Below are 22,989 nucleotides of genomic sequence, written 5' to 3'. Positions count from 1 at the left end.
AACATTAATTCAAAGATCTCTCACGGTCCAAAATACAGAGCGGCATAAATCATGTCACACTGATGTAGTGTGGATTTGATTATGCTCCAATTAAATGTGCCAGAGGCATTTATGCTGCACATTCAGTTTTTTTGTTTTTACTTTATTTGTGTGTGTGCGTCTTTGTCCTGATCCAAACTGAAATGACAGCCCTCTGTTTTCAGAGGTAACACAGGATGTCAGCAGAGAGACAAACGTCCATGGGACCAATTCATTTTAGAGAGAAAGCAGGCTAACTGGCTTGAAGGCCACAGTACCGAACGTGTTGGATTAATTATGTTCATGTGAAGCTCTGCTCTGTGTCTTCGCGCTTTCGAGACTTTTTGTTTTTATGTTTTCCAGCAGATGAGATACAGAAATGGTTGTTAAATCATTCTGTTCTTCTCTGAGACTATAACTCTGAGAAGATGGTGAGGATTGTTCAAGGCTTCCAGATGACAGAACCATTACAGACGCAGCGGTTTGGTCAAGTCTCGTGAACACCTGAACCTTGAACACCTGAACCTTCGAGGTAACATGTAATCTGTGTGGCATTTTCTTAAAAATGTTGTCATTTTGCTCACCTAAAACATTTAATACATTTCTTACAGTATTCATGATGTTTTCCTTAAATACGCACAATGTTTTTTTTTTAAATTTTATTATGATTTTCATAAATATTAAACAAACTTTTCAATAAATGGTCTTTACTATAATGTGTACAGATCCCTTCATCTGCTTTTCTTCTCAATTCCACTAAAGGTCCCTCCAGCTCCTCAGGTTTAGAACCACTGCCTGAGAGGAAATGGGCCGAATGCACGCCACTTCATATCCACATTATGAAAATTAATCAAGTTACACAGCGTGCCGATGAAAACGCAGCTTTTAAAGACAGGAGAAAACACCTCTTCTGAAGCTCCACACATGCATCATTACATGACCAGTTACATCCGCACTCTCACACACACATTTACACAGCAATGGTGATGGTCCATTGAGCATGCTGTGATGTTCGGTGTTATGCAGACTTCAAGAGGGCGAGATGGGGGATCCAACAGCCGACCTGGGAAGATGAAACTATCTGCCAGTTGCTCAATACTCAGTTAAACAGTGACTCATAACAGTCTGTAGGCGAGAGTATATACATGAATCTGTCTGTCCGAATTTTCCTCCAGTGGACTGGTGATCTGTCCTCCCTACAGAACCAGAGGGGACTGTATAAAATGGTTCCATGAATGGGGTATTTCAGAATTGCAGCCATTGCGTCTGTCCAGCAGTCTATTAGACTTCAGCACTCATGCAGAGATACAGTATAACAGTGGGGTGAATCCTGTCAGTGCACTTTGCATTTCTACAGAATGCATAACCACAAATTGTAGGACTTACGTAAAAGACGACGCAGCGTGTGAAAGGAAGCGCTGAAAGGCACTCTGGGAATCGTCACACAGAGGACAACTGGAGTAATAACAAGAACAGAGAAAATACCTATAATAACAGCAATAACAATACTCGTGCGAAAAAATGATTCATTCCACTATATGCAGAGTCTTTTACAGCAAAGCAGGTTGTCCCTGCAGTTTAGTGAATCTCACAATACACAGCACTTTAAAGTTTCATAATAAGTATTCTTTCAGATAGCATCCAGACGCACAACCCAGCAGCCTGGACGGTGTGACACCGAAAGTCCTTTTCATCCCAGCGAAAGATTTGGAAGGAGATTTCATGATGACAGGTTCTGGTGTCGTGGGGGTCAATGCTATTCAGACCATGAGTGGCTTCCTGTGGATAAGTGATGCACAACACGAGGAATGGAAAACAGCATTCATCTTAGCAAAAACTCCTAGAAGGAGCCGGAAGCCTGCTGTGCTGCGCAAAAGGCAAAACACTCAGAGTGAAAAAAAGCCAAATCTCAAGGCCCGACAGCTCTTTTCACCACTAACAGTTCCCCATAAGCAAAACCTCCTTTTCACTGTCTGATCATTTATTCCAACTCAAATATACATCAAATACATGAACTTCAAACACTCCAATTTAAATCATTTGTGCTGAGGTGCAAAACTTGCACAAGAGTAAAATGATTCCTGCACGGAAATGGTGCTTGATGCATTTCGATGGAATTCAGTAAACTCATAGCTAAATGCTAAAACTCACACCTGAAACTTGAGACGGAATCTCCTGATAATCTGAGGCGCGCATCGCCGTGGAAGTGAATTAGCTCGAAGCGTCGAAACACGACTGCGGCCGGGCCTGCTGTATTAAGCAGCCGTCCATCACACCCGGCTTGTGTTCGTCACACTTTCCCCTCTATTTACGGACGTGTTAACAGCAGAACTCAATTAATTCACGTCGTGCTCGTTCAGACGCTTTCTCAAACAACATAATGGTCTTTCATCACGGCTGAAAAACAGACAAATATTCAAATACCTTTCAGTCAAATGATGTTATTTGCTCATCTCCTTTTTCTTTTTTTTTTTTTTTTGAGAACAAAACATATGTTGGCCAGTTTTCACAGCCTTCCTCAACACTGAAGCTCAAACATGAAAGAAACTAAAGGAGTTCACAGGAAGGAAGGATGGAGCGTGCACAAAGAGAAGCTGTCTGCTCTCTTGTTACCTTTGAAATGTTCCTGGGTCAACTGCTGCTGGGTAAACAAAGCTCTGAAAATGATCAGGGAATCACAGCGTTGTCTCACGTGTGTGAGGCTTCAGGGGGGAAAGATCCTGAGCGTGAGCCGCCCCGCTCTCTATTCTACTGGAAGCCTGTAATTTTGAAAATGCTGATGAGCCGCACTGGCTCTCATGGTAACAAATGGCCTGGGATATTAAAATGAACACCTCACCACAAAAAAAATCTATTCACTCTATGCTGATGTGAAAGAATCCCAAAAGAAAAATGAATGTATTCCACATGGCTGATAATAACAGTGCAGTGGTATTAATGAACAAAACACCTGCCTTCTTTTTTTTTTTTTTTGGCCCTTTCAAGTTAGAACTCATAGCTGCTCCCTTCAAACATTTTATCCTTTTTAATACCCCTGCCAGGGTATTTTATTGGCTCACATAATATCTCCTAGTCTGCTTACTGCTCCATGGCTCGACTCACGTGACACATGTAACTGGATTGAGTTCTGGCTACGACACACAGCTCCATGTTTATGAGACGCTTTTTCCAGGTGTGCTGCACGTTGATGATACTCTCCACATGTAACAACATGGAGAATCAGTGGTGTTGTGCTGCTTGATCGGGTCATATCTTGCAGAATCCCAGACAACAGGTGTTCAAGACACTGCCTGCAACCTGGACAGCGTGTGCAGATGTGCATGTTGTGTGTGTACCTGTGTGCGTGTGTGTGTGTACCTGTGTGGCTTTTCCAGTTTCCTCCCACAGTCCAATGGCATGCTACTCAACTGAAGTGTGTGGGTGTCAGTGGGTTGGACAGTTTTCCTCTTGGTTAGGCTTGTGGTCAGGGCTCTGTAATCCACAGGGCTCCCTGAAGATTTCACAAAATTATATGTAAATGATCAAGTGATTCACACACAAAAAACACCATAATTAAAAACGACTCACTTCAAAACTTAACATTTAAAATAAAGGATGTTTAAATATGTGTCCCATTTGGTTAATGTCTATTGCATGGCAACTTGTGGAACAAAAAAAAAAAAAAAAAAAAAAAAAAATATATATATATATATATATATATATATATATATATATACTGAAGCTGTAAAACTGATAAAGCTGCAATGGCTACAAAAGAACAAACAGCTAAATCTACTTGAAAGAAAAAAAGTAAAACATCTGAAATGGTTCAAAAAGGTAAAACTGATGAAATTGAAAGAAACAAAAATAGCTAAATCCATGATGAAAAAAATCAAAAATTATGCCAAGGGCTGTCAGTGGTGATTGCATTAATCGTGATTCATTTTTGTAGGGATGACTAAAGATTGATATTTTTTAATAGTGATCAGTCACATAATTAGTCTTAGGGGTTTTTTTCACTTTAAAAACTTCAAGCTGTATTTTTAACACAGACATTGTATTAAGTTGGTCTACATGACACTTTATTTTGAAAGGAAAATCCAGCAAGGTCAAAATGGAAATTGTTTCTCTGTGTTTGATTCACAATCAAGATGCTCTGGTAGGAAATCAGTCGCTGCAGGAAGTCGTGACGCTGAAACTTCAACAAGTAGTTAGAATCCAACTTTCAAACTGATTTTTTTGTATTGATGAATGCTTTACGTTATGGGTTGGAAACTGGTTTTGAATGCAAAACAACACAATTTAAAACATGCAGTTAAAAGGGCAATTAGTCATGATTAACTATGGAAATAATGTAATTAATCGTGAATTGAAAAAAATATCTTTTGACAGCCCTAAGTATGACAGAAAAATTAAGAAAACAAAAACAAACTGCAGCTGAAACAGCTTGAATGGAGAAAAAGGTAAAATTGCTAAAATTCCCAAAGACCCTAAAAACATCTGACGATGGTAAAACAGCAACAACAGCAAATAAAAAACCAAGACATCAAGTAATCTCATATCACAAAAGCCACATAAGATACAGGTTTGTATATTGTAAAGCTTTTTCTTCTGTGTAAAGCATTTTAGTGGTCATTCAGCTTTTGTGGCTCCAATTGAGGTGAGAAATATTGAGCTGCAAAGAAATGCTTGGTGAGTGTTGGAAAGTGCGTACTCTGGTTCGAAGAGGAAAAGAATCCCAAGAAGCATCTTGATTTATCGCCTCATCAGGTTCATTCAAACTTGGCCAAGAACTCTGAGAGTCAACAGCATGCGGGACGAGAGCAGAGGAGCCCTGGATAGCAGCTTTAATTACACTCATCTTCTCCAGGCGGTTATTCTTCTAACGCAGGAGCTACACCTATCTGGCCCTCTTGGTCCTTTGCTGTCAGTCTCCGGGTGTGTCCATGCAACGGTGGCGCCGTGAGATACCGCAGAACCGGTCCAAGCCAGTTTTCCCCTGTCCTTGGCGAACGCGTGTCTGTATGAGTGTGTGTGGAAGGATCTTGTGCTGAGAGTGCGACACTTACAGTATGTGCTTTGTGAGTGTTTATCTTGACTCCCTTTGTGCGTCTCCTGCCTTTAATGAGTCCGCCGTCCGTTATCTCTGCCCGTGCCCTTGAATCACCAGTCGCCAAGCTGTGGGAAAACAATCACATTTGTGTGATTACAATAAGAGAGATCAAATATTCCTTCACTGCGTAGTGAGTGTAGTAATTTTATTATGTGCTTGTAGTTTATTGTAAAGTAGAGAGTGAGTAATAGACCAACTGTTCCTTCCTTCAGACCTGGGCGTTCTGGCTCCATGTGTTTGTCCTTCGTACTACAGGATTAATGCTTCCTTCACTCTCTACTGATCAGCAGGTCCCACAACATTTTGGTTAATATGCAATGCCTAACATGTATTTTAATCTAACAATGTGTTCCTAAAACAACAAGTACTTGTGCTACGGTGTCGAACTGAGACACAAAAACCACAATCAGAATGTTAATAATGTTACCCTTTAGTGCTGTAATATAGTGACCTTTCTCTGCGCACAAACTCAGAGCCAAGCCCATTAGAGAGGCTGATTATCAGTCTTTAGAGCTCAGAACCTGTTTGTCTTTAGACGGAGGTGCTATAACAACAATAAAGGAGCGTGGATAAAGAGATACAATCACTTATATATGAACAAACAAGTTTACATACACTAATCATGAGTACATCCAAAAAAAGGATGATTTTATCTAATGCAAAACTTCACATAAAACTTCATGAGCTCATCAAATGGTGTATTTGCATTTTCAAGGTTAAGGGTTTATCGTGGTTCCAGTTCCAAGGGGCAAAAGGTTTTTCTATCCTAAATTTTGCAGACCCTGCTTGAGGTGAACCACAAACCCGAACCTGTGAAAAGCTGCAGGAGTTGTGCTGGACGTTCTTGCGGTTTGTCATTTCAACTGACAGAGTCACGGCGGAGAAATCTGCCCTCTGTAATCTAATCTGTCAAGATGATGGATGGAAATGATGGTTCTGTCATTGTTCAAATGCTGCTGTGAAAGATGTGCTAGAAATAAAAAAAAAAAATAAAAAAGTGTCCAAGCATCATGTTTACCATAAAGATGAGTTATTTTAGCTGATTTGTTTAAGTTCATGAAGACTTTGGTTTGTTTATAGGGATCCTCTCTTTTCTTCTCTTTCATGCAAGTAGGCTTTGGCATTATACCAAAGGTATGGAAACCGGTTCAATTCAAAGTTTGAAAAATCTATAGCCATCGAGGATTTAATTTCATTGAGACATTCAAGTAAAGGTGTAACTGAGCTCCAGTACACATCCTTTTATTTCAGACTGACGTATATTTGCCTGTCACAAGTATAACAATGTAAGGACAGAGCGTACTTTCTGAGAATTGAACCCAGGGGATATAAATAATGTGAAAACAAAGAAGCAGAGACCCTAAGATTAAACCCTGAGGAACTCCACATAACAGCATAAAGGCTTGATGTGATCGAGTTAAACAAGGAACTCTGAGATCGCATTACCACAACACATTTTCTCGCTGTAGCTCATTTCAAGATAAGTGATTGATTATTACAAATCACATGATTGTTTGATTTTTTTTTTGTTTGTTTTGACAATGATTAGAGAAGAATTAAAGAAGTTTATACAACCACAAGTTGTTTCTCCATGTTGTACAGATGACAGTGTAGTAAATGTCCACTTTATTGGAGAATGCTCATGAATTCAAATGATCTCCTTGCATAGGAGCAGAAGGACTACTTACTATGACCGTGGCGCACATGAGCAGTACTCCATGTTTCTGAAAAGTTCCGAAAATACGGAGACCCATTCAAACATGTCAAAGCTGTTTCCCATTGCCGGTTTTGCAGTCGTAAAGTGGCTGATAAAATGCTTTAAGCACCATAAATCACAACCTTCAAAATTAAGTAAGAACATGAATAAATAAATGAAAAGACTTGTTCCACCATCAAACTTTAATCCATTCATTGGACTAACATTCAGAAGTTGTCTGGGAGCCAGACGCTTTAAAAAAAAAAAAAAATTCTACCCATTCAAGGGCTGAACCTTGAATGCTTTATTATCAAGACATCATTTTGAATGTTTCCACTGATGTGATATCCGCAGTACGTGGTTATCAGAGTTCAATAAACAACCCGGGAGCTGAGGACCGATTTTACATCCTATTAACATTGGACTTTTATCAGCTGCAGTTAGAAAGCAACACTTGATTCCTGAGCAGGTTGTTGTGGTCTCAGCAAGTAACAGTTACACAAGCGTCTGGGTAAAGGAGGAAAAGGGGGAATGGATCGCTGCATATTGATTTACTGGTAAAGCAGTGCAGCTTTCTGTCCATAAATATGTGTATTCTCAGTTTATTTATTCCGGACATTTATGTTACTGCGTGGGTGAGTGATTGTCTGCACTTCCCTCACGTCACAGTTCTGTGTTCTGTGTTCTTCCATGTGATAATTGCATGTGCACAGACACAATCACGCAAAATGTAGGGATCATTACAAAGACCAAAACTCACTGATTGCCAATCTGACTTAAGCAGGCAGAATAAAAAAGAAGAAGAAAAAAAAACCCAATTCATCTTTATGTATCGTGGGTGCAATTATATATATATATGGAAAATAAGAAGAGTGGCAGCACTCAGAGAATCTCCATGACGGCTTCGTTTGCGTCTCAAAACATTTTCCAATATTAATCCAGCTGGATGGTTCTGGTAAAGCCACACAGGCTGCATTTTCCTCCAGTGTGTTGCATTCAGACCGAGATGCTGAAGTGACTCTCAGAGATGAACTGCATGCATGTTGTTTCTCCTCTGCCTTCCACCTTCCTCTTTGCGTTCACCGAGAGTGGGCAGCTGCACTTCAGCTCTTCCTACGAGGTTTCTTGCGTATAATTGCCTGACTGCAGGCGAGGCTTCTGGATGTCTCTGTGGGATGCAGGCATCCGCGTGTTCACTGGCATTTCTCACACATTTAACATTTATCAGGTCCTTTAATATCGATTGTTAACATGCTATGAGCAAATGAGTGACCTTCACACTCATCCTGGGAAACTGAAAACAGCTTCCATCTTGTGCTTGATCTCTTAAAACTGGCATTTGTTAGCACATTAAGAAACTGCGTGAAAAGGCCTGGGCCAGCGTGTGCTGTTTGTAGGAAAGACCGAGCACTGCTTGAATGATTATTTCCTCTCAATAATGCAAAAGCATCCTGCTCTGATTGAAGATCAACGAAATGGAGACCTGATAGTGAGCTTCAAGTTAAATTCACAAGGTCAGGAGAGGCTTGACCTCTTGGAATGAGAAGACATTAAACATTGCTCAGGAAGAGGAATACAATGTGCTCCACTCTCCTCCCAATCTTTGGACCACTGAGCACAAGGCAATCTCTTCTCATCTCTCCTTTTCACTTCTCTCAGGTGGATGTTTTATTTCCTTACATCGATATTGCTCAAGGACAATCAGTGCCAACAAAAATAAGAGATGTTGTAGACTCTCAGGAAACAATAATCTTACCCACTTTTGCTATTTACCTATGTTTAATATGCAAGAACAGGATGATGTAGGCCAAAAAACAGACTGTGTACAAGACAATGGGAAGTACTGAGTGGCCGATCCAAATGAAGATAGCAGTGTTTTTATTGATGCAGTTTAATCCGAGTGATGAGGGTTAACATGAGATTCACACCTCTGAAGCATGAAAGCTCAAACTTCAAGCACCTTTTCTCAACACTCAATCAGCACAGCACACACACTCAGTAGACATTTCCACTCTTTAGCTTTCAGATGAAAGTACTGATGAGGCTTTCTTCAGTGGAACTTTCCTCGATCCGATCCAGACATTCAAATCTGCAGCATCAACACAATCCTGACAACGGCAGCCGGCGGGGCCGCGAACGAAATAGGTGGAAATTAGCAAAAACATCTAAGCGAGCACTTTCATCATTGAAACAACTACTTTAATCTCCACAAAGAGGATGTTTATGCTAGCTGTGCCTCAAACCACTTTTCATCTCATTAGCTCAGATGGATTCTTGTTTGAAAGCGAGATCTGAAACAGGACGAACCTCTACACATCAAAAGAGAGAAGCGACAACTTACTGGACGCATCATCCGGGTATAAAAGCTTTCCACTGCACTCTGATTCTTCACGAAAGCACACGCGTTGAGACGCGGGTCATATCCATCGGAAGAGGACGCCGTCTGTGAGCTCTGTGACGAGACGTTATCTGTTCCAGGAAAATTCATCTCGGTGGCAGGTGACAGCTGAGATTCCCCCACAAAATGTTTTGATTTGTGTAATAGTGTGATTGATTTCCTGTCCCGCTTCGGAAATAAATGTGCCGACATTTTGGGCCCAAGTTCCAGGTAAGAGTCTCTCCCATTAGAGGGCATGTGTCTGGAAGTACTCAAACATTTTATGTTCCTATTTTCCTAAAAAGCATTTTACATTATATCATCAGTCCAATAATAAATCTCTTCTTTGGTCTTGTCAGCCCCTGCACCATCTCTCAACAACGGTGTGAGTCAGACCTTAATCTATCCACCACATTCGTCATTCTTTTTTTAAATAGTAATGGCAAATTCACATTGTCTGTTTGATCTGCTGCACAGCATGCGGGGCTTGCCAGATGCGAGGAGTGACGAAAGAAGGAGGAAGTAAGGCATGAGGATCACAGATGAGGCGAAACTGTGCATTCCATATAACGAATGCACACACACACACACACACACACACATACAGTATAGATGAGTCATTTGTCAGGAACATCCATTTCTTGGAATGTACAGAGCTGAGATTCATGAATTATGAAAGATGATTACTAAGGAACACTTTAAAGCCAACTGTTCAGATCAATCATGCAATACTTGGCTGGACCAAAAGGTGGTGTATTGAGTCACTCTACCAGTCTTCCTGCATTCAGATGAAAAATATAATCAGCAGATTTCCCCCAAAACTGAAGCTTTTGGCAACAGTGAACTGATAAAACATTGAAGCATTGTACACTGAGTGACTCACTTCTACCACCCAGTGTACAAACATAGTGTTATTCAAATCCTGCATTCTGTAACTTCAATGCTTTTCAATGTGATGAACAGCCGCAAGTAAATTTAGAATTATTAATACGGGTCAATACATCTTATTACCCGTTACTACAACGCTTTAGCCGCATGTCAGTTTTTCTACACTTGGCTGACTGTCAGTTCATCAGTTTCGATTATGGTTTCACACCCTTTAAGGATGGAGAAGGTGAGTTCAACTAAAAGTTTCATGCGAAAAGAATGGATTGAAATCTTACTGAGTTCCTTTTTATAATTCAATCAGACTTTTAAAGGAGACTGAACGAGGTTTTTGTTTCAGTTTCAGGTGTCCACTTTCACTGTAATCAATAAATTTCACATTTTACTTTTTGTCTTATTTCATCTAAGAGGAAGTCTCTCCTGGTGGGAGGTCAGCAATAATGTTTAGAGTAGCTGATGTGGTTTTGGATCAATAAAAACATATAAGATATAATAATATTAAGATATTAGAAACTAATCAAGGCTACAGAGCTGGATTTGATGTTTTTAATTTATTTATTCAAATTATTTAGAGCCAATGTGCAACCTATACAAATTTCACATAACCAAGAATACAAAACAACTTTTGACAAAAAAACAGAAAACATTCAGGTCCAATATTCAACTTCATTCATTTGAGCTTGAAAAGGAGTGTGTAAAGCTAGAAGAGGAACAGATCCTCCTACGGCAACGATTTATTCATCATTGCAGTTTATATTCATCTTTCTGTCATCAGATCAACTCACTTAGCAGATTATAGGGTTTTTATTGAAATATTTGGAACCATTAATATTTCCATCCCATTCTCAGAAATGATGTATTTACCAACAATTTCTCTATGAGATGTAATTCCAATACGCAACTCATCCAGTATGAATCAGATACAGAATAGAAACTACACCACAGAGGCTTCAAACAAACCAGGAGATGTATTTACTGCCCACATCTGTTGAGAATTATTTGCACATATTTTGGCTTTATAAACACACTAAAACCTTCAGCAGACTGCCAGAGATGCTCGGCTTCAGTGTCCCTGTCTGCCCAACAACTACAACACGAGCCGATACTTGGACATTACAGCCGCGCAGCATTTCAAACCTTTGGCATTACCAGCAAGGACCACTGCCAAAAACTGTAATGTTGAATTGGAAAGAAAGACAAGTTATACACTATTCTCCAGTTAAATCATTAAAACTTCGAAAAACTAAAACCTGGTTATCATTTGTAGGATTCCTACAATACTGAAACCTCTTGGCATCCACAGAACTCCCACAAACCATACTGTTTATTTCAGACTATTGTAGTTGCTATTATATATCACTACAAGTTGTCCTGTGTTCAGTTTCTTTGTCTGTGCCTTTACCGTCTCTGTTGCATAAAAAAGACGACACCCATGATGATCGCTGATTCCCTGAGGTCGTGACGAGATGGAGATGTCAAACTGAGGCGTCGAGAAAAGAATTCCACCCATCTCAGTGTTTAGTGCATCTATTTCCTCCTGTATTGTGTGGAAGTCACTAACACCGTGTTAATATCTCAGGCTGTGAAGAAAAAAACTTTAAGAAATGTCAAAGTGACCAAATATGATGTCTAACTGTTATCAGCACTTCACTAGTCACCGGGGAAACGTGAACGATTGTGCTGCACCTTGAAGAAGCTGTAATTGATTTAGACACAAAGATACTCAAAATTACGTCTCAGCATTTCGTCTTTACACTTGAAAACATTGAATTTCACTTTATCAGTTTCTCCCAGCTCACTTGCACAGATTTTTTGAAGGAACATATATAGCAGCTGTATAATGCTGTTAGTTGAAATATTCTGTTGCCATCCCTTCATTTCTCCATGTAAACGGGAACAGAGCTGGTTCTGTTCAGGCTCTGTGGGGGCCAAACTCTTCGGACCCCTTCTCCCATCTCACCTGATGATTGAGGTTGTTCTCCTCTGCCGCAGAATAAATTTGGAGCCAATCAGATCACTGCCTGCTGGTGTTGCATGATGGATAAGCAGCACTATATTACATCTGCCTCAAACTCCAGCACGGTACTGTACATACACATCCACATATATCCACAGACGCATGCACCCAGACACCGGCTGGAGCCAATAAAGCTTTTCTCCGGGATTGGAAAGTATAAATGGAAAAATGTATTTCAAATAACCTTTATCTTTCACTGTCAGAACTGAGACACAGTCAATCCTTTGAAGTGTAAAATTTCCCTTAGAGTGTAAACAACTCTCCTCCATCCATGACGCTTACCTCTCCTCTTTGTGCTTGCAATTTTCTACATGAATAAAGAAGCTGCTCCTTTTTCCCTCTGGCTAGACCCTGACTGGAGTGCAATCTGTTATAATATCAACTCAAGCCCCCATTGGCAAGCATCATTAGCCTCCGCTCTTTCTTGCATATTTAGTGCTGACACCATCCATGTGGCAGGAGATGGCATCACAATTGATTCTGCACAGCGTGGCGATTAGAGCCTGATGCTGTTCTTTATAGGTTTTTGCTCTTATCTGATCATCACAACTGCCCAAAAAGTGGAAATATCCATCAGAGAATCTTCTCTGCGCCTGAACCAGAACCCTAAATCTTTGTTTTATCACTGCTTTGCCTGTTTTTTTCTCGCCCTCATAAAACATAGTTTGTTCCTTTTAAACAATTTTGCAGCAAGTAAGCGAAGAAAGCTGTGACAGCGTTCAAAACGAAGAAGAGTGAAATGCCTTTTCCTCTGCCAGTCAGCTTAGTTTCCTGATAAGGCTGCTTGCTGTACACCTCACACTGCACTATAGGTAGGCAGCCTGGCTTAAGATTTCACACACATCCCTGTCATGAAAGATTGAGCTTGTGGGAGTCATTGAAATGTATTCATGCTCACAATGTAGAGGAAGCACGGGGCCACAGTAATGGTTGTCAGGGGCTGGTATGCCTCAGTGAACTGAAGACGACATTTTCTGTCTCACTGGCTGCAGGGATGTTTGAGTTATATAACCCTGCAGGAGGGCACAGATGAGAATGTCACATGTGAGCTCTAATAAAATGCAACGTTTAGTATGTGTGCCATGAAGAAACTCGGATCGCCCGAATGATTAAAAAAGCTATTTTTGTACAGCCGCTGTAATATTGGGACAGTTTTTTAGGGAATAATAATGTAACATTACGATGCACTGTGTGATCTGACTCACTCTGCTGCGAGGGAAACTCAATCTGATGCTGGCCAAGAGTGAAAAAAAAAGAAAGGAAGAAGAGAAAGAAATATGTGGGGAATGTTTAGAAATTGGATAATATTATCGTAAATGTCGCTGGAAACACCGACGAGTTTTGACCTTGAGTGGTTCACTCGAGATTATAAAAGCTTCTATTTCAAGTCTGTTTTCTTCCCGGACTGCCACAAACATCCCTGTTTGGCTGTGAGTGTTAAAGAGGTCTCAGATAACCTCCGTCTTATCTCCTGCAGGATTCCACATTATCCAGGCTCGGGTTAGGGTGTCCTTTTCAGAGATGCAAATGTTGTGAAAATGAGATGAGTGCATTTCTGCACGCTCCAATTACATTAATGAGGCAGAAATAGGCAAATAATATCAACCATAGGTTTGCTGTGGAGAGCCAGATGAAGGAAAGGGACTGCCGTGTCAGAGAAGGACATTCACGTGGCGTCTGGAAACGTTGCTCTGCTTTCCTTCCTGTTTTGAGAAAAATAATTATCGTCAGTTGAAAGGCGCCAGTGGATGTGGCGGCTAATAAAACAATGTATGGAGACGCCCGCAGCTCCACTGATGTGTGGATGCTTGAAGTTGTCCTCATGACGGCCCAAGTTGTGCAATTAACAGAAAAGAATAAATAATTCATTTCTTTTACAACTGAGAGTGACAGAGAAGCATTACATGTTGCTGAGAATAAATAGCAACCACTCACTTACCGTACATTACTTATGGGTAGCTGCACATAGATGTGTTATAGTAGCGCTGCTGTATCACGTTCACTGAGCTGACAGCGCTGCATGGGATTTATTCATTACACTGAACCCAAGTCACAACAGTTAGTCATAGGAAGATGCAGAGAATCGATTTATCGGGCTTCAGATAACAAGCCGAGATAAACTATCAACATCTATGTGAGCTGATGTTTGCACTTGTGCATCTGCTGCTACAGGCTGAAGTAAAGCTGGAACCAATTAGGCTGCTCTTACATAAAATAAGTTTGCATTTAAGATTGCAAAATCAAGTTAGGTACAATGAATCCAGGTAATGTTTGTTAAAATCAGGAGGAGTGAATTAGGTTTGGATGACTGAGAGACAGAAGCTCTGCCAAATCAATCACGCATTCAAACACTCACACTCAATCAGAATGATAGTAACTGTGATTCTTCATATTGGATCAATGACAAAACAATGTCTCTGAGGCTCGGTGAACATGAAAAGGGAAAACTTTCATCGTTTTCAAAACCTCATGTAAACAGAGCCAAAGAACTCTCAATCCCTCATTGACGATGTGATTCATCCGCTCAGCGGTCTCTCTTTCCCTCTCTGAGGATTACGGCTCACTCCTGCACTCCATCCAGCACTCGAGCTCTTCTGTGCTTCCTTATCCTGTTCAGGGTCAGAGAGCGAGACAGATAACCTCACACACTCACGTTCAGGCCGAAGAAGAATTCACCGAACATGCATGTTTTTAATCTGTGGAAGGTAGAGGAAAAGTCTATATATACATGCTGCAACATGCAAGCTCCACACAGAAAAACCCGACACAGACCTAAACCCAGACCTAAACCCACGTACAAAAATTCATAACTTCTTTAATGATTCGCCTCAAAACCTGTGGCTTCTTATTTGATAAAACCGGTTCTTACACTTCTCTGCCCCCCCTTAGCTTCTGTTAGTTGTTTGGTTGCGAACACAAGGACGTGTGGCTTTGTAGCTTTAATCTGGGATCAGGGCAGTTAAACTTTCATTTTTTTCTTAGTGTTGAAGAGTCTTTGTTCCTTGTTGTTGTCGTCTAAAACATCAAACTTCTAATTTTAATCTTCTGGATTTGAAGTACTTTTGACATTATTGTTTTGTACATCTTGCATCCCCCAGTCCTGCGGCGAGCCTTAAACAACCTGGATAATCTGGATAACCCATCCCGTTTCCAGGCCCTTTCCCCAGACAGCTCCCAACCTGCACATCCCTCTTCCAAAATCACAAATGTCACAATGCCCAGCTGATCACCCAACCTAATCATTCACTTTCATTCTCACCAGTCTCCATCAGGCAATGCTGCATCTCCAAGGTGAACCGCACATCATCGCGGTCTGGTATTTGAATAGGTTAAATCAAAACACAATCACCACACATTCACTGAATTCCGAGCAGACGGACTTGGTACAATGCTGCATTACAGCTGTGTGAACAGAGCGAAGCACACGTATGTATATACAGTGACTTGACAATGTTGAGCATTCCATGCACATATCTACTTTTGCTCACACACTTTGAGCCGTTTATTAGTAATTTAAACATGCTACTTCTTTTAAAATCAACCAAACTGACACTAACGGTTGTAAATGTGATTCAGTTTAGCTGCAACTGGTAATGACAGTGAATTTGTCCTTAATTCAGCACTGATTAGCGGAACATTTTTGATGAAGCTATGCATAATTACAGTTGGAATTAAAACAGCAGAAAGCTCTGATCAGGAAAGACACAGCTGCGACTGTCACTCCAAACAAGGCTGAAAACTTTAACGTGACACAGAAGAAGCCTTTTCTCATTGCTTTAAGTGGTGGTAAGCCGGGTTGATGTAACAGAGAAGCTAACGCAGACGACAAGGACGCGGACAAAGAAAGTCTGTGATTGCTGCACTTATTATTACGAAAAGTTTGATTGTCTCATCCAAACCCTAAATAGAGTGCTGCATCCCGAATAAGAACAGCATCATTTAAATGCAAGGTTCACCCAATGAATTCATACAAAATTAATTTCAGTAATTCTTTGTAAAAAAATAAGCAATTTTCTCACGTAAAAACAATTAAAACGATGGTTAATGTTAGGTAATGAGTATAGGCTGTCTGAGCTGTTTCTACATCAGGGTATCAAATGAAAGTTATGAATGCAACTATGGTTCTTTGAATCCCAGATGTCCTCTTCATGTATGCGCAGTTCAAGTATGTATACCAACAATGTCACTGGGTGACACATTCAACCCCGCTCTTAACAAATCTTCTCGCATGATCGTGAGAACACTGAATGACAGAACTGTCGTCACATTCGGAACTCTCGTTCTACTTCATCCCTCCTGAGCGATGGTGCTGAAAGCACTGAATGACTAATACCAGCATAGTCACGAGGAAACCCTCAGACCAACCTCACTGAGAAGCCTCTGCAGAGCCAATGACCACACGTGGAGTGGTGGTGTTCACACTGTACAACCTAGAAAAGGGTGCCTGGCGTCGCATGTATGTCATCCAGTGGTACTCTCCTCAAGGCAGCTCAAGATACGGACACTGCTCTGGTGGAGTGGCAACACACCCCTGATGGTGGAGGGCGGTTCACCACCTGATAAGAATGATGAATGGTATCCATGATCCAGTGGCGCATAAGTGCTGCTTGAAGAGAGCGGAGCCTCCACCAGGATCTCCATAACAGTTAGAGGTACGAAGGTATGGATTCCTGTAGAATCTTCAGACTCTTCTCCTCTGCTGTTCCCAAATGGTGGAACAAACTACCAAACTGTGCATTCTACCAGGTCCCTTTCTACTTTTAAGAGATAATTGAAGACTCAATTGTTCAGAAAACACCTAGGCACTTAATCCGAATCCACCTTACGGGTAGAATAGGTCAGGTGGTCCAAAACCCAGCACTTATTTAGCACTGACTAAGTTGCCAAAAATAAAGAAATAAATGAATAAGTAAAATAAGTAAATAAAATTTAAAAAAAAATTTGGGGGGGGGGGTGTAGTTGGCACTTCTTCTGCAACTTGATGGCAGCTCCTTTGTCCATTCGCACTTGAAGCAATTGAAGCACTTACTAAAGGTTTCTTTCTTATCTTTGAATTCTTGCTTGTGTTGTACGTCGCTTTGGACAAAAGCGTCTGCTAAATGAAACTGTAGAATTGTTGAAATGTAGAAGTGTCAATATAGCATCGAAGGGCTCTTACTGAGCACAAAGGTTCCTCCCCGTCTCGAGGAACTTTCAATGAAGAGTCACACTGTGCGAGGCGTATAGACTGAACAGCCTGTAGAACCAACAGCACCTTTGGAAAAAGGGCAGTGTTCAGACTTGGAGTGGCACCCCAACATCCCGATACCACCTCAGGCATAATGGGTTGACGGGCGAAGTGTGTATGTCACCCACGCATTTTGCCAGGGTAATGGCCAGCGAGAACGTAGTCTTGCATGGCATCCACTGTCGCTCCACTGTTGCCAAGGGCTCACAGGGAGGCTGACACAAGCCCCCTAGAGAAAGCCACGACCTGGCGTCGGCTTTCTCAAGGGGGCTCTGAGGCTTTGCCCCTGAGGCCCTCAGACCTCAGCATGGGACTTGCACTTAGTGCCTCAACTTGAATAATAATAGATTCATCCACCTTACTGTCTGCCAGGAGGTTAGGAATGAAACTCTCAACTGAAAGACAGCAGTGTCAATCTGCCTTTGGTGAAGAGGAAAACAGGGTAGCTACCATCACAGCCTTTGGAGGGCAAACTCGCTGATCCGATCGACACAGTCGCAAGGCTTCCACCAGACGGAGCTTTATGATGCCGTATAGGCTCGTCCCGTAATCTTCAAGTTAGTTCGAGCTGCATACGAGAAGACAAAAGGGAGCTGAACCTGGGATGACACCAGAATTAATACCTTTCTAGGGTCACCCAGAAATCTCAAGTGACGTTGTTGGTACACATACTTCAACTGTGCATGCACAAAGGGGATTAAATAGATGTCATTTCAGTTCATGGGCCACATTCAGGCCAATCTCATCATGAGTGGTACAACTGGTAAAATAGTGACATGATAAGGTTTAAATTTAAATTTCAAAGTTTTCCTTTAGTAGTGCAGAAAAAGAAATGATGACGATTCTCAATTTCAATGAAACCTTCTGGTGTAAAATTCAATGAAATGTCTAAAGAAACTCCTCCTATCCTGTTGCATTATGCATGAGTGGCATATTCATTTTCATATTGTGCTTTTAGATTTTAATCTTGTTTTTAATAGAATTTACATCTTTACAATTTCATTGGTAGCTTGCAAGGCCAGATCAGCGCCTCATACAGGTTGGTTTTGGCCCACAGGCCTTATGTTTGACAACACTTTTCTTCAAGCACATTTTTTTGACAAGTAAAAGTGTGAACCAGTAAATTTTGCCTGAAAAGTATGTGCAGTGAAAATTATGGCTCAGTCGTTGGCACGAATGACCTGCAAACTGTAGAGAAAGCCAATCTTAATGAGAGAAAACCACTCTTAAGTAGTTACAGTGACATGTTTTTTTTTTTTTTTGTTTTTTTTTGTCATTTTCTGAGCTAAACTAATAAAGTGAAGCGGAGGTTAAAGTCGTGAATTTCAGCCTTAATATTTTGAGGCTCGGTTGATCTTCTTTCCACGGTGTCCTCACTTCAACACCTCACACAAAAAGCTGATGTCAGATAAAGTGTCTGCAGTCACTCGAGGAGGGAAAACTCAAGTTGATCTCTGAATCTTCCTGTTATTCAGCCCAGAGATTAATTGCAATCATGAAGGACTCTCTCCCAGAGCAGGAAATGGGGCATCTGCTGCTTGATTTAAACCTGCAATGCCATCAGCCTTTAAAAGCAAAGCTGCTCATTAGAGACCAAAAAAAAAAAAAAAAAAATCTTTCAAAGTGACTGCAAGAATGCCAAGGGCAGTTTCTGGGAATATTTATTTATTACAATCAAACATTTGAAATTTGCAATGTCATACAAGATACTGTAAAAACCCACAAAATGCTAATGAGATCACGGCAATAATCAACAGCACACTGGCTATTTTTAAGGGGCAATAATAAACACGCACTCACAAGGTGAGAATGAATGAAATGAAAAACTTACTGCCCCTTTTGTCTTGCCTCAAAGTTAGAGATGCATTTGAGCGCTTTCAAACATCAATGAATGAATCATCAGTGATTATCCTTGTATTTATATTTAGAACTTTTTCTCTCCCTTGGAGAATAGAGCACAAAGCACAAATCCAGTTGAACTTTCATGAGAAGACTCAAATTCCGTTTAATTTCTTTTCACGTCATTTTTTTTTTCCTGACAAGGACAGTGCTCAGCAATCAGCAGAGAATCGACTGTAAATGAGCCAGACTCAATCCAAAAGGCTAATTTTCCTCTCTTATCCCCGATCATTCATTCTGAAGACAAACAGCAGCCCGTCTGCACATCCAGAATTGTTGTCAGTTTTTTCTCCTCATTTCTATTTCAGAGCTACAACTTCCAGCTTGGGAAGCCGAGCTAATAATTCATTTACACCCCTTCATGTCATCCTGGTGCAATCGGCCAATACTGTACGAAGCACAACTACAACAGGCGCCAGATCAGCGCGGTGAGTGCTGCTGCTGAGGTCGCACCGACCCACACTCACGGGATCATTGGTCATAATCCGAAGCAGAGATGAAATGAAATGACAGGCCTGCTTCTGGGAGTCTGAAGGGAAAAACAGCAGAAAGTAACAAACCTGACGCGGGAACATTCCCGAGTGGGAAGGCCACGATATGAAATCCATTAACTTTCACGGTAACCACAGGACACACACTTGAAATGAAATCACCAGGTAACAAAATTGTGCAGCACGGAGTTGGAAACTTTCAGACGGACTGTGGCTTTGCATTGACTTGCTGATTTTAGGATCCGTGCTCTTTATTACATTCCACACTGTGCGGCAAGAATCTCATAAACCTGAGTGAAACTTCAAGTCTGAAACGTGCAGAGTGCACAGCCTCCACTGAATCAAAGCTGACGGATGCAACGTCTGTCTACAAGCATGAAGAACTCATTCAGACAGTGTGATGCATGTCTGTTGGTTACTGAGCACATTTCTCCTGCTGCTACTGGAGTGAAACTGCTAAATAAAATCCTCTTCTGGCTGGTACACACTACAGCAGTCTTCAAAACTTTCCCCGAGTCAGAGACCACACACCTGAAGACTCCAAAAGACTGATCTCACAAGATCTACCCCGTCTGATCTTATAGTGCGATGTGTGTGTGTGTATGTGTGTCTGTGGTGTGCACACCAGAGCACACCACACACTCACTCATTCTTCAGCAGAGTGTCAGGTCCTTCATGCTCAGTCTTCTAAATCTTGCATAGTCAAACGTGACTTCGAACAGTTTTCCTTCACTCAATTCTCAGGCATTCCGGTCATATCATTTATATCCACTATTAACGATGAGCAGGGAGCTCATTCTGTCAGTTCATTCATTTATAGCTGCATTAATCCCCACCCCCACCCACACACAAAAGCCATTTACTCCCCTTTAATGACAACGATCGACTGAAAATGTATCGTTTTTGAGTTTTCATTACAGAAAAACTTCAACAAAAATATTGCCCACCAAGGCATAAAATAAAAAAAATTACCATCAGAGGTCCTTTAAACTCTCGTTCCTTGTTATTTTGACTCACTCAGTTACATGTGATCCAGATGACGGTGTCAAAAATTTCAACAATCAGATATACACTGTTGAATTGTAAAGACTGAACAGCACACAAAAAACAAAACGCCTGGATTCCTTCAACACTGTTGACGATCGACCTGGTCTAAGGCCACGATTAGATGACTTTTCCAGTGAAAACTCACTGTTTTGCATTTTTGATTTTAGAAGAGTTTCACCTTTTCATGGCAACATTTTTTCAAAACGATGTCCTTTGATACAGAAATGGCCAATATGCTGAAAATGATTTAATGTTCACGTCGAGCCACTCATTAGTGCAATAACAGACATTCATGTGGACGGATGGCCAAGTTGACTTGCTCTTCCAGATGAGTCCCAACAGAATTTGAATCGGGAGTCATGACGCTCTGGAGACTCAGGAGTTGTTATTGTTGATCTACTCACAGATGTGCAGAAGAACTATTTACTCCAGCAGTGGCACACAGAGGTCGCGTTATCAGAGCGTTTTGAAAAATATCCCTGTTCCGTGACTCCGAATATCATCATGGCGTAAACGGCTCGAGACCCAAAATGCAACGGAAGTGTGGAAACCCAAACTTGCATGAAGCGTATCCTGAACTGGAAAACACTGAATGTCTACATTTATATTTCATATGTTGTCCGATGCATCTGTTCAGACTAGTTTGGGGAACTAGACTTGATGAACTGGAACCTTTTCAAGTTTTAATTACGCAAAAGTGGAAATGAATGAAAAATCTTATCTGTCAGAGGAACTTGCTCTTTATCCCTACAAAGATACCAACAATTAGAACATCTTGACATGAAGAGAGCCACAGAAAGATGGAAAGTGAATGAAGTGAACTTGTTTCGCCATCATTTACCGCAACCGATTATGATGGGTATAATCTGGAGGCGTTTACATTTGACTTTAATTCAGTGAAAATGAAAGAGTAATAGAAGTGGAAATGAATGACTCCTCATCATCTCTATTGATCCATGCAGTGTGACTGTGTGATGGAGTGATCACATTTAGCCACGGAGCAATTTTTAAATGGAGTGAATGTAAGCCGAATGTAAACCTAAACGCTCTTAAACCAACTTATGTGCTAAACTTTGCAACTGATGACTCCACTAAAGTGTCTAAAGAGGAGGAACTATTGATTTGTGTTCAGCATCCAAACAAATTTAAATCCTTAATTAGCTCTGTGGCATGAAGCCAAATGTAAATTAGACATCTGACTTGTGATTCTGTCAAGACGTTGATGAAAGGTTCCAACACTGGCTTCTGGCGGAAACAGCATTGTCTGTGGCGAAAATAAATCTGATTACCGAAATTAAATTGTAAGTTGTGTGTGTGTGAGAGAGAGAGAAAGAGAGAGAAAAGGAAACGGGAAGGAAGAGGAACGCAAATGTAATATAATGCACTAATGCAAAACTAATGCCATTGAAAGCGAAGTCATTTCTTATCTTGACTGTATTTTTTCTTTGTTTTTTTTGTTTTTTTTTTTAACTTTGAGTACATTGGATCCAGTCTGCAGTTTAACATTATCTCAAATAAAGAAGGCTTCCAACAAAGTAATCTACTCACCCATGAGTGGCTGCTCCACTCCCATCCAGACTGATTTGCTGTGTAAATGCATCACTTCTGACTAAAAGCTGTTGCTTTGCTTACGCAATAACTCTGCGAGCCATGGATGATGACTGAGAAAACACAAATACCTTTAAAAAAAATAACTACCTTTGCTGTGACGCCAACCTGACAACACTATTACTGGGAGAGCCACATGTTTACAAGTGCAATATGTGTTTTTATTATGGCCAGGATATTGACCGAACTGCACATCCAAAAGCAAGAAACTATCATCCTGAACTGCTGCAGCAGCTTGCTTTCCACTAACTCAGCCTTCTCTCACTTACATCACTGAACCTTTTCCATTCATCTTCCTATTGTCGATTTTACAGCTTTTGCTTTCCTTGAACCATTTTTGACAGATATCGACAATACAGGCTGCAAACGCCTCAAAAGAGCCGCAATTCTGAAGACGCTCTCACCCGGTCGGCAGGCCGTCACATTTTGACCCTCCTCACACTCGCTCACATCTTCACACTTGATCATTTTCCAGCTTCTGAAAGAACTGAGCGTCTAACGCAGACTTTGAGAACAAACTGTTTGCTTCTTGCCAAATACCTCCCGAACCACTAACTATGAACTACTATAGAGACATAACAAATGTCATCCACATCACTCATGTCAGCAAACACAATGTTAGCACTGTATTC

The sequence above is a fragment of the Salarias fasciatus genome, chromosome 14 (assembly GCF_902148845.1).
Source record: "Salarias fasciatus chromosome 14, fSalaFa1.1, whole genome shotgun sequence".
NCBI lineage: Eukaryota > Metazoa > Chordata > Actinopteri > Blenniiformes > Blenniidae > Salarias > Salarias fasciatus.
Note: the sequence above shows the minus strand (reverse complement) of the source record.